Below are 11741 nucleotides of genomic sequence, written 5' to 3' on the forward strand. Positions count from 1 at the left end.
AGTTCCCTGGTAGTCTAGTGGTTAGGATCTGGCATTGTCACTGCAAAGGCCTGGTTGGGAAACTGATATCTGACAAGCCACACAGTGCAGCCAAAAAAAAATTTTTGTATCTTTTTGAATTAGTGTTTTCATTTTCTTTGGATATATACCCAGGAGTGGAATTGCTGGATCATATAGTAGTTCTAGTTTTAGCCACTGAAATTTTTAAAGCCCTGAATATAATTTAGCAGGAACACTATCACAGGCAATCAGTTTTTGTTCTGTTGCTAAAGTTATTGGATATATGCTAAAGTGATTTTTTTTTTGGTCTGAGTGACAAGAAAATAATGTTTAATCAATATGCAAATCAAACGGTCTCCACTGGCTTTATTAATCTAGAAAGAAATAATTGCATAGTTACTAGTAAGAGGAAGGACATTTAGTCTATACTTTCAAATGGGACAATCATTCTAAAGAGCTGTTCACTGGCAAAATTTCTCCCCAAGTTAGTATAGATTATATGCTATGTCATAGAAGATAACAATCATGAAGTGTTTTTTTCAGTATTTGCTTTTAGAGAAAAATCCTAAAACTTGTAGAGACTTCTGATGTCAGAAAATTATGAAATGTAAGAGTGTATTTAGCAATCAGGGTGACTTAGCTCATGGTAATTGGCATATGTATAATTATAATTTGCATTCCAGTTATTTAAACTGAGATATCCTTGATCAGGTTGAATATACTGTGAATAGAAGATCTCTTTTTCCAAGAAATAAGGTGCAGACAGTCTTTGGAGAATGGCCTCACTGAACTGGTAAGTTAGCTTTCTCCGGATTTTGATGATTTCCCCAGTTCTTCCATAATTCCTCAGTGCTCTGGCCATTTTCTGATAAGTCATGGTCTTCTGGTTGCCTTTTCTTTTTCCCCAGAGTTGGGCAAGTTTTTCTTTGTTTTTTGATACAAACTGAAAGATGCCTTTGGTTTGATCTATCCACTGAATACAAGATGCCATCTCTGGATTACATAGGGATTCATGAAGGTATTCAAACAGTCAGAGCTTCTTCCTGCCTTTTCCTCCCTTTTGCTGGAGAAGAGCAGGTTGTACCAGCTGGTTTTTGGGGATGTTCTGCAGAGATTGATGAATATTTCCTTCAAAATAGAGGTCCGTAGCACTGTTTGTTACTGTTCTCCAATTATAGATGGGTTCCTCTGCAGGCTGCAAACCATAGCTGTTGGAATTTCCTCTGATATGAGAACGGTGGTTGATAAAAGCCAGGTAATTTTTGTAATCTGAGGAGTACTGAAAGTCTCCAGTTGAATGCTGCCTCAGTACTTCAAAAGAATCTTCAAATGCTTGACCCAGCTTGTCTTGTTCAGCACAAGCCATGCTTCATTAAAAACATGACAATTCTGTCCATCAGAGGCCAATCCAATATTTACAAGTGCTCCAGGTGGAAACAACTTTCCCCTCTGAAGCACAGGTCTGCAACACTCTCCCATACCCATCCCTTTAAACAACACAAGAACTTTTATCTTCTTTCCTGTCCCTCCCCTCATCTTACATGTTGATATTAGCTGAATTGTATTTCAAGACTGTAATTTTTTAAATTTACAATCAAACTTATTTTAGATTTTTTTCAGTAAATTTTACTGTTTCCCCCCTCACCATTGCTTCATTGGAACCCCCTTCTTCCTCTTAAATTCATGTATTTTCCTTCTTGCTGAATCACATACCCAAATCATCCTTTCAGAAAGGGTGTCTGATAAATTTTCTGAAATGTTTTTGTTCTCATCTGGATTATTTTGGCTGGATCTAGAAATCTAAGTTCAAAGTTATTTCTCATCAGCTCTTTGAAAAACATCATCATATTCTCTCAGTTTTCTCTCTGGAAACTTTCAGAATTTTCCCCTTTTGGGACTTTATTTTTAACTTAAAATTTTTATTTCACATATGTGTGTGTGCACACATATGCATGTATGTGTGTTTGAATCATGCTCAGAACTTAATGTTTCTTTTCAGTTTGAAGTTTCTCCTCTCAGCTCAGAAAATTCTAGAACATTATTTCTTCATGTATTGCCTGCCTTCCTTTCCAGCTTTTCTATTCTCTATGTCTGGAACTCCTATTAGATGAATGTTGAAACTTTCAGCATCTATTCTCCATTAGCTTTATCTTTTTTCCTTTCATACTTTCTACTTCTTAATCTCTTTGTGGTATACTGTGAAGTAATGTCATTGCCCAAACACATTTTTTCCATTGGTTTGCTCCAGCTTCTCTTATTGATTTTCTAAAGCTTTGTTATCTATTAAGGACAGTTATTTTTAATTTGTTGCATATTGTAGGAGAATAGAATGTGCCACCCCAAAATATGCCTCTTTGGCATAGATTACTTTAAGCTGATCATTTTGAGAAACAACAGACACTAGGGAAGTTCTAGAGAGAGAGTAGAAGTTATTCTTTTGTATGGGAAATTTACATTTATAAAGGAAATCTCCATTTGTAAGAATGTCACCCTCTCTCTGAGCTAAGAAGAGAAGGATGACTAAATCATTAGAAATTCTTATCCACAGAGAAAGCACTGACTTAAATCTGCATAACAAATCTTATCCTTGTTTACCATACTTGCCTTGTCACTTTCCAATACCTTTCCTCTCATCCAGTAGCCCCAAACTCCTCTTTCCTTTGTTTTAGGCCAGGTTCCCATGTGAATCCAAGCTCTAACCATCCCTTTGAGTTACTCATCTCTGAGTTTCTCCCATCTGTATATGATTTACACATATTAATAAAATTGCACTTGTTTTTCTCTTATTAATCTGTCTTGTTACAGAGCCCCAGCCAAGAACATAGAATGGTAGAAGGAAAAGATTTTTTTCCCTCTCCTACAACATGTTTCAGGCTTCCCTGGTGGCTCAGTTGGTTCCAAGAGTCGAACATGACTTAACAACTAAATCACTACCCACCACCCAAAATATGTTTCAACATTTCCCCTCAAATTTGCTTTTCAAATCGTTGTCTATGGTGTCATTTGACTTAGGTAGCACTTTAATTTTGCATCTTAAATATGTCAGATTTATTCCTCTTAGCATTGGTGTAATGACAAGAAATGCTATGTCACCTGAAGATTTATCATAATATTTTCCAAAATTTTCTTCTAGTTTTTTACAACTTTAAATTTTCATATTTAAACCTCTAATTTTAAAAAACATATACAATCTATCTTTTGCCCACGTTTGGAAATGCATGCAAAAGTTTTGTATATTGATCAGCTTGTTTCACTAATTATTTCTCTGGATATTAGATTTCTCTTGCTGTTATAACAAATTACCACATACTTAGTGGCTTAACACAAAATTATTCTCTTATACCTCTATTCATCAGAAATCCAAAATGAGTCTCACTGGGCTAAAATCAAGGTATTCCCAGGGATGTGTTCTTTTCGTGGGGCTCCAGAAGAAAAACCACTGTCTTGTCCTTTCCAGCTTCTAGAGGTTGCCCTCATTCCTTGGCTCATGGTCCCCTTTCCATCATCCACAAAGCCAACACATAATATCTCTCTGACCCTGGTTCTGTCACCATATCTCTTTCTCTGACTCCTGGTTCCACCTTCCACTTGTAAAGGCCCTTGTGATTACCTTGGACCCACCCAGATAATCCAGGATAATCTATTTTAAAGTTTAGCAAACTTAATTCCACCTGCAATTTTAATTCCCAGGTTCTGGGCGTAAGGATATGGACACCCTAGCAGGTGGGGCACTTATTCTGCCTAACACATTGTTCCAGGCCCCTTACTGATTTTAAAGTACATCTCAACATTTGTTCTAACTGTTGCTTCCTGACCTGTGTATAGGTTTCTCAAGAGGCAGGTCAGGTGGTCTGGTATTCCCATCTCTTTCAGAATTTTCCACAGTATATTGTGATCCACACAGTCAAAAGCTTTGGCATAGTCAATAAAGCAGAAATAGATGTTTTTCTGGAACTCTCTTGCTTTTTCCATGATCCAGCAGATGTTGGCAATTTGATCTCTGGTTCCTCTGCCTTTTCTAAAACCAGCTTGAACATCAGGAAGTTCACGGTTCACGTATTGCTGAAGCCTGGCTTGGAGAATTTTGAGCATTACTTTACTAGCGTGTGAGATGAGTGCAATTGTGCAGTAGTTAGAGCATTCTTTGGCATTGCCTTTCTTTGGGGTTGGAATGAAAACTGACCTTTTCCAGTCCTGTGGCCACTGCTGAGTTTTCCAAATTTGCTGGCATATTGAGTGCAGCACTTTCACAACATATCTTTCAGGATTTGAAATAGCTCAACTGGAATTCCATCACCTCCACTAGCTTTGTTCGAAGTGATGCTTTCTAAGGCCCACTTGACTTCACATTCCAGGATGTCTGGCTCTAGGTGAGTGATCACACCATCATGATTATCTGGGTCATGAAGATCTCTTTTGTACAGTTCTTCTGTGTATTCTTGCCACGTCTTCTTAATATCTTCTGCTTCTGTTAGGTCCATACCATTTCTGTCCTTTATGGAGCCCATCTTTGCATGAAATGTTCCCTTGGTATCTCTAATTTTCTTGAAGAGATCTCTAGTCTTTCCCATTCTGTTGTTTTCCTGTATTTCTTTGCATTGATCACTGAGGAAGGCTTTCTTATCTCACCTTGCTATTCTTCAGAACTCTGTATTCAGATGCTTATATCTTTCCTTTTCTCCTTTGCTTTTTGCTTCTCCTCTTTTCACAGCTATTTGTAAGGCCTCCTCAGACAGCCATTTTGGTTTTTTGCATTTCTTTTCCATGGGGATGGTCTTGATCCCTGGAAGAAGCACAAGCTGGAATCAAGATAGCCGGGAGAAATATCAATAACCTCAGATATGCAGATGACACCACCCTTATGGCAGAAAGTGAAGAGGAATTAAAAAGCCTCTTGATGAAAGTGAAAGAGGAGAGTGAAAAGGTTGGCTTTTAAAGCTCAACATTCAGAAAACGAAGATCATGGCATCTGGTCCCATCACTTCATGGGAAATAGATGGGGAAACAGTGGAAACAGTGTTACACTTTATTTTGGGGGGCTCCAAAATCACTGCAGATGGTGATTGCAGCCATGAAATTAAAAGACGCTTATTCCTTGGAAGGAAAGTTATGACCAACCTAGATAGCATATTCAAAAGCAGAGACATTACTTTGCCAACAAAGGTCCGTCTAGTCAAGGCTATGGTTTTTCCAGTGGTCATGTATGGATGTGAGAGTTGAACTGTGAAGAAAGCTGAGCGCCGAAGAATTGATGCTTTTGAACTGTGGTGTTGGAGAAGACTCTTGAGAGTCCCTTGGACTGCAAGGAGATCCTGCCAGTTCATCCTAAAGGAGATCAGTCCTAGGTGTTCATTGGAAGGACTGATACTGAAGCTGAAACTTCAATACTTTGGCCACCTGATGCAGAGAGTTGACTCATTGGAAAAGGCTCTGATGCTGGGAGAGATTGGGGGCAGGAGAAGTAGGGGACGACAGAGGATGAGATGGCTGGATGGCATCACCGACTCTATGGACATGAGTTTGAGTGAACTCTGGGAGTTGGTGATGGACAGGGAGGCCTGGCGTGCTGTGATTCACGGGGTCGCAAAGAGTCGGACACGACTGAGCGACTGAACTGAACTGGACAACATTTGCTAAGGCAAGAACACTCTACTATTCTTTAGTTTTTAAAAAAATCTTAGTTATAAAATAGATAAATCCTGATGGTGTAATATACAGCATGGTGACTATAGCTAAAATACATATTGTATATTTGAGAGTTGCTAAGAGAATTGATCTTAAAAGTTTTCATCACAAGAAAAAAATTGTAACTATGTGTGATGATGAATGTTGACTTATTGTGGTAATCATTTCACAATATATACAAACATTAAATCATTATGTTGTACACCTGAAACTGATATAATGCTATATGTCAATTATATTCCAATTAAAAAAAGAATTCAGGCCTGTATATCTGAGTATTTTCTCATGTTGATGTATGGCAAAACCAACACAATATTGTAAAGTAAAAAAAAATAAATAAATAAAATAATAAATAAAAGTGTTTCAAACTTGTCTAAATTTCAAATAATTTAGGAAAACTAAAAATAATTCTTGGCTATTCTCATAAATTTATTCTGTTGCCACCTGGTTTTCCACCGGCAAACTTTAGAATCAGTCTGACATAATTCAAAAAGTAAGTCATAATCCAAAGAAAATCTCACATGGATTTTGTTTAAAAATTGCATTAAGTAGAAACTTGCAGTAAATAGAAAGTGTATAAAATAGATATCAGAAATGACATCTGTACAATAAAGAATCTTCTCATTCAGAAATAGAATATTTCTGTAAATTTATTCCCATTTTCTTTTCTGTCCTTGAGTTCAGTTTTATAGTGCTGTTACTATAGTCATGAATATTTCTTTTTTTTTCCTTTTATTATTATTATTTTTTTTTTACTTTACAATATTGTATTGGTTTTGCCATACATCAACATGAATCTGCCACAGGTGTACACGTGTTCCCCAACCTGAACCCCCCCCACCTCCCTCCCCATACCATCCCTCTGGGTCATCCCAGTGTACCAGACCCAAGCATCCTTGTATCCTGCATCAAACCTGGACTGGTGATTTGTTTCTTATATGATATGGAATTTAGAAAGATTTGTTTCTTATATGATATGGAATTTAGAAAGAAGAATATTTCTGATTCAGTTTATTCTTAGTGAGTTTTTTTTTTTTTTTACCATTTTGTGGTTGTTGTAAGCAGAATATTTTTCCCCATTGTAATTTCTATCTGATTATTTCTGAGAGGTAGGAATACAAATTGATTTTTGGATATTTATTTTGTGTGCATGACAACTTACTGAATTCTTTTTCTAATTCTAATACTTTGTTGATTTTCTTGGTTCTCCTAAGTAGATAACCTCATCATCTGAAAAAATAACATGATTACCATCATTTTAAAATACTTACCCCTCTTATTGCAATGGGCATGATGTCTAGTTCAATATTGACTAATATTGATATTAATAGTGGGAATGGTGAGCAATGAAGACTTAAATTTAAAACATAATTTGTTCTTTAGTCACTAAGTTGTGTCCAACACTTTGAGACCCCATAAACTGTAGCCCACCAGGCTCCTCTGTCCATGGTATTTCTCAGGCAAGAATACTGGAGTGGGTAGCCATGCCCTTCTCCAGGGGATCTTCCCAAGTCAGGGATTGAACCCGAGTCTCGTGTATTGCAGGTGAATTCTTTACCACTGTGCCACAAGGGAAGCCCCAAAAACATAATACCATTTATAATTGCTGCAAAGAAAATGAAACAATTAGGTATAAATTTAATAATACATGTATAAAACTTATATACTGAGCACTACAAACCATTGAGGAAAAGATCCAGAGAAGACTCAACATAGTAAAGGTTTGATATACAGATATCAAACACTTGATATCCACAAAAGTATATACAAAAGTATATCCACACTTTGATGTTCAGATTGATGCAATTCTTATAAAAATTCAAGAAATATTATAGATATAGACAAGATTATTCTAAAATTTATATGGAAAGGCAAAAGAACTAGAATAGCTAAAAACAACTTGGAAAATGTTCCTCCCTCCAACATGGGAGGAATCACTCAACCAAATTTGAAGAAGTCAAAAATGTAATGTTGGGTAGAAAATAAACATGTAGATCAACAGAACAAAATAGAAAACCCAGAAATAGTCGCACACTTATTTTTTATTTTTCTACAAAATTACAAAAGTGATTCAGTGGAAGAAGTATTGTCTTAAGAAATTTTGCTGAAGCAACTGGATATCCATAGGCTCCCCCAAAAGAACATTGAACTAAACCTCATGTGTGTGCTAAGTTGCTTCAGTCATGTCTGACTTTGTGTGACCCCATGGACTGTAGCCTGCCAGGCTCCTCTGTCTGTAGGATTCTCCAGGCAAGAATACTGGAGTGGGTTGCCAAGCCTTCCTCCAGGGGATCTTCCCGACCCAGGGATTGAACCCATGTCTCTTATGTCTCCTGCACTGTCAGGTGGGTTCTTTACCACTAGCCCTACCTGGGAAGCCCCCTAAATCTCATACCTAACACAAAAAGTAATTCAAATGGGTCATAGATTTAAATGTAAAACATAAAAATTTAAAACTGGGCATGCTGAAGAGTTCATAAACATGACACTGAAAGTGCAACCCACTAAAAAATAGATAAATCAGACTTCATCAAAATTTTTAAGTTTCACTCTGCAAGAGTGCTTATTGAGAGGATGATCTTAAGGTTCAACATGAAGATGAACATTTTTTAGGGCCAGGCACTGGGATTTAAAGTTAGTTTATTATTAAAAAGCAAGCTTGTTGAGCTTAACTTTAGTGGCAGGAAGGAAGGAACAGTGAAACAAGGAGTATACAGAAGTAATCAACTCTAGTCAACTGCCCCATTTCCAAATATAGAGAGGAGAGAAAAGATTATAAAACTGTAGTGGCTTATAGTGGAGAAGGCAATGGCACCCCACTCCAGTACTCTTGCTTGGAAAATCCCACGGACGGAGGAGCCTGGTAGGCTGCAGTCCATGGGGTCACGAAGAGTCGTACATGACTGAGCAACTTCACTTTCACTTTTCACTTTCACTTTTCACTTTCATGCATTGGAGAAGGAAATGGCAACCCACTCCAGTGTTCTTGCCTGGAGAATCCCAGGGACGGGGGCGGGGGCGGGGGGCCTGGTGGGCTGCCGTCTATGGGGTCGCACAGAGTCAGACACAACTGAAGCGACTTAGCAGCAGCAGCAGCAGTGGCTTATAGATGTAGAAAAATTATCTGAGAAGACAAATGAATGTCTCTTAAACATCTGAAAACTTTTTTCATAAATAAACACATAAAGTGAAATCTTTCATAAAGCAAAAGGCAAAGGAGAAAAGGAAAGATATACTCATTTGAATGCAGAGTTCCAAAGAATAGCAAGGAAGGATAAGAAAACCTTCCTCAGTGATCAATGCAAAAAAATAAGGAAAACAATAGAATGGGAAAGATTAGAGAGCTCTTCAAGAAAATTAGAGATACCAAGGGAACATTTCATGCAAAGATGGGCACAATAAAAGACAAAAATGGTATGGACCTAACAGAAGCAGAAGATATTAAGAAGAGGTGGCAAGAATACACAGAAGAACTATACAAAAAAGATCTTCATGACACACATAACCATGATGGTGTGATCACTCACCTAGAGCCAGACACCCTGGAATGAGAAGTCAAGTGGGCTTTAGAAAGCATCACTACGAACAAAGCTAGTGGAGGTGATGGAATCCCAGTTGAGCTATTTCACATCCTAAAAGATGCTGTGAAAGTGCTACACTCAATACGCCAACAAATTTGGAAAACTCAGCAGTGGCCACAGGACTGGAAAAGGTCAGTTTTCATTCCAATCCCAAAGAAAGGCAATGCCAAGGAATGATCAACCTACTGCACAATTGCACTCATCTCACATGCTATCAAAGTAATGCTCAAAATTCTCCAAGCCAGGCTTCAACAATACATGAACCGCGAACTTCCAGATGTTCAAGCTGGATTTAGAAAAGGCAGAGGAACCAGAGATCAAATTGCCAACATCTGCTGGATCATTGAAAAAGCAAGAGAGTTCCAGAAAAACATCTATTTCTGCTTTATTGACTATGCTAAAGCCTTTGACTGTGTGGATCACAACAAACTGTGGAAAATTCTTAACAGATGGGAATACCAGACCACCTGACCTTCCTCTTGAGAAGTCTGTATGCAGGTCAGGAAGCAACAGTTAGAACCGGACATGGAACAACAGACTGGTTCCCAATTGGGAAAGGAGTACATCAAGGCTGTATATTGTCACCTTGCTTATTGAACTTATATGCAGAGTACAGAATGCGAAATGCCTGGCTGGATGAAGCACAAGCTGTAATCACGATTGCCGAGAGAAATATCAATAACCTCAGATATGCAGATGACACCACCCTTATGGCAGAAAGTGAAGAAGAACTAAAGAGCCTCTTGATGAAAGTGAAAGAGGAGAATAAAAAAGCTGGCTTAAAACTCAACATTCAGAAAACTAAGATCATGGTATCTGGTCCCATCACTTCATGGCAAATAGATGGGGAAACAATGTAAACAGTGACAGACTTTGTTTATTTGGGCTCCGAAATCACTGCATATGGTGATTGCAGCCATGAAATTAAAAGACACTTGCTCCTTGGAAGGTAAGCTATGACCAACCTGTACAGCATATTAAAAAGCAGAGACATTACTTTGCTGACAAAGGTCTGTCTAGTCAAAGCTATGGTTTTTCCAGTAGTCATGTATGGATGTGAGAGTTGGACCATAAAGAAAGCTGAGCGCCTAAGAATTGATGCTTTTGAACTGTGGTGTTAGAGAAGACTCTTGAGTGTCACTTGGACTCCAAGGAGATCCAATCAGTCAATCCTAAAGGAAATCAGTCCTGAATATTCATTGGAAGGACTGATGCTGAAGCTCAAATTCCAGTACTTTGGCCACCTGATGCAAAGAGCTGACTCACTGGAAAAGACCCTGATGCTGGGAAAGACTGAAGGCTGGAGGAGAAGGGGATGACAGAGGACAAGATGGTTGGATGCAATCACCCACTTGATGCACGTGAGTTTGAGTAAGTTCTGCATGTTGGTGATGGACAGAGAAGCCTGATATGCTGCAGTCCATGGAGTCGCAAAGAGTCAGACATGATTGAGTGACTGAATTAAACTGAAAGAGACACATGTGAATTTTTCACTTATTAGTGAGGTAAATGTCTATGTCTCCTAACAGTCTGCTGGCAAGACTGTGGTGTCATTGGTTGATGGGAGAGCAAAATGGCCACCCTGGTTCCTCCTTGGACCTGCCATGCTTGCTCCTACCTCAGGGCCTCTGCACTGGCTGCTTCCTCTACCTGAAACTTGACTTGCTCCTTCTAGTCAATCAAGGACCCAGCTCCTTTTCCTTTCCTCTATAAGGTCTCCCTGATTGCCCGCCCCCCCACCAATCCCAGCATTACACTCATTTTCCTCATAGTGCTCCTCTTTATCTGTTTTCCTCTCTTCAGCTAGATCAGAGATTTAGCAATTTTTTCCTGAAAAGGGCCAGATAATAAATAGCTTAGGCTTTGTGAGCTCTGTGGTCTCCCTTGTAACTCCTCATCTCTGCTGTTGTAACACTAAAGAGCCATCATCAGTGTGTAAATGAGCAAGCGTGACTGTATTGTTTGTTTGTTTGTTTTGGTGGCCTGTACCAGGAGTGTGACAGTTTCAATGAAGCTTTATTTGAAGACACTGAGGTTTGAATTTCATGTTAATTTTCAACTGTCACAAATTCTTCTTTTGATTTTTTTTCCAATCACTTAGAAATGTGTAAACCATTATTATTAGCTTGGGGATAAACAAAAAGTCAGTGGGCTGAATTTGGCTGGCAGGTCATATTTTGCCCTTTCTTGTGTAACTTCAGGGATTTTTTGTTCAACTTCAGGGATTATTGTCTGCTCGATCTGCTGCTATACCCCCAGCACCCTAGAACAGCACCTGGTTGCCAGTAGGCTCTGGGAGATGTTTCCTGAGTGAGCCAGTGAAGGGATCTATGTGAGTTTTGTAGCCAGCTACTGAAGGGCAGAGAAGTGGGTGAACAGATAAGAGCCGCTACAGTCCTCCTGTCATTTACCAATGTGAACCTGGGAAGGCTCCCCTAAGAAGTGCCGGAAAGAAATGAAATACTGATGATAGAG

At 38.6% G+C, this 11741-nt stretch overlaps 1 pseudogene; it reads right to left on the minus strand.

The window, feature by feature from the left end:
• Positions 1–619: 619 nt before the first annotated feature.
• On the minus strand, positions 620–1366 carry LOC102276031 (transcription factor Spi-C pseudogene; annotated as a pseudogene).
• Positions 1367–11741: the final 10375 nt, after the last annotated feature.

Source organism: Bos mutus, chromosome X, assembly GCF_027580195.1.
Source record: "Bos mutus isolate GX-2022 chromosome X, NWIPB_WYAK_1.1, whole genome shotgun sequence".
In the NCBI taxonomy this organism is placed as follows: Eukaryota; Metazoa; Chordata; class Mammalia; order Artiodactyla; family Bovidae; genus Bos; species Bos mutus.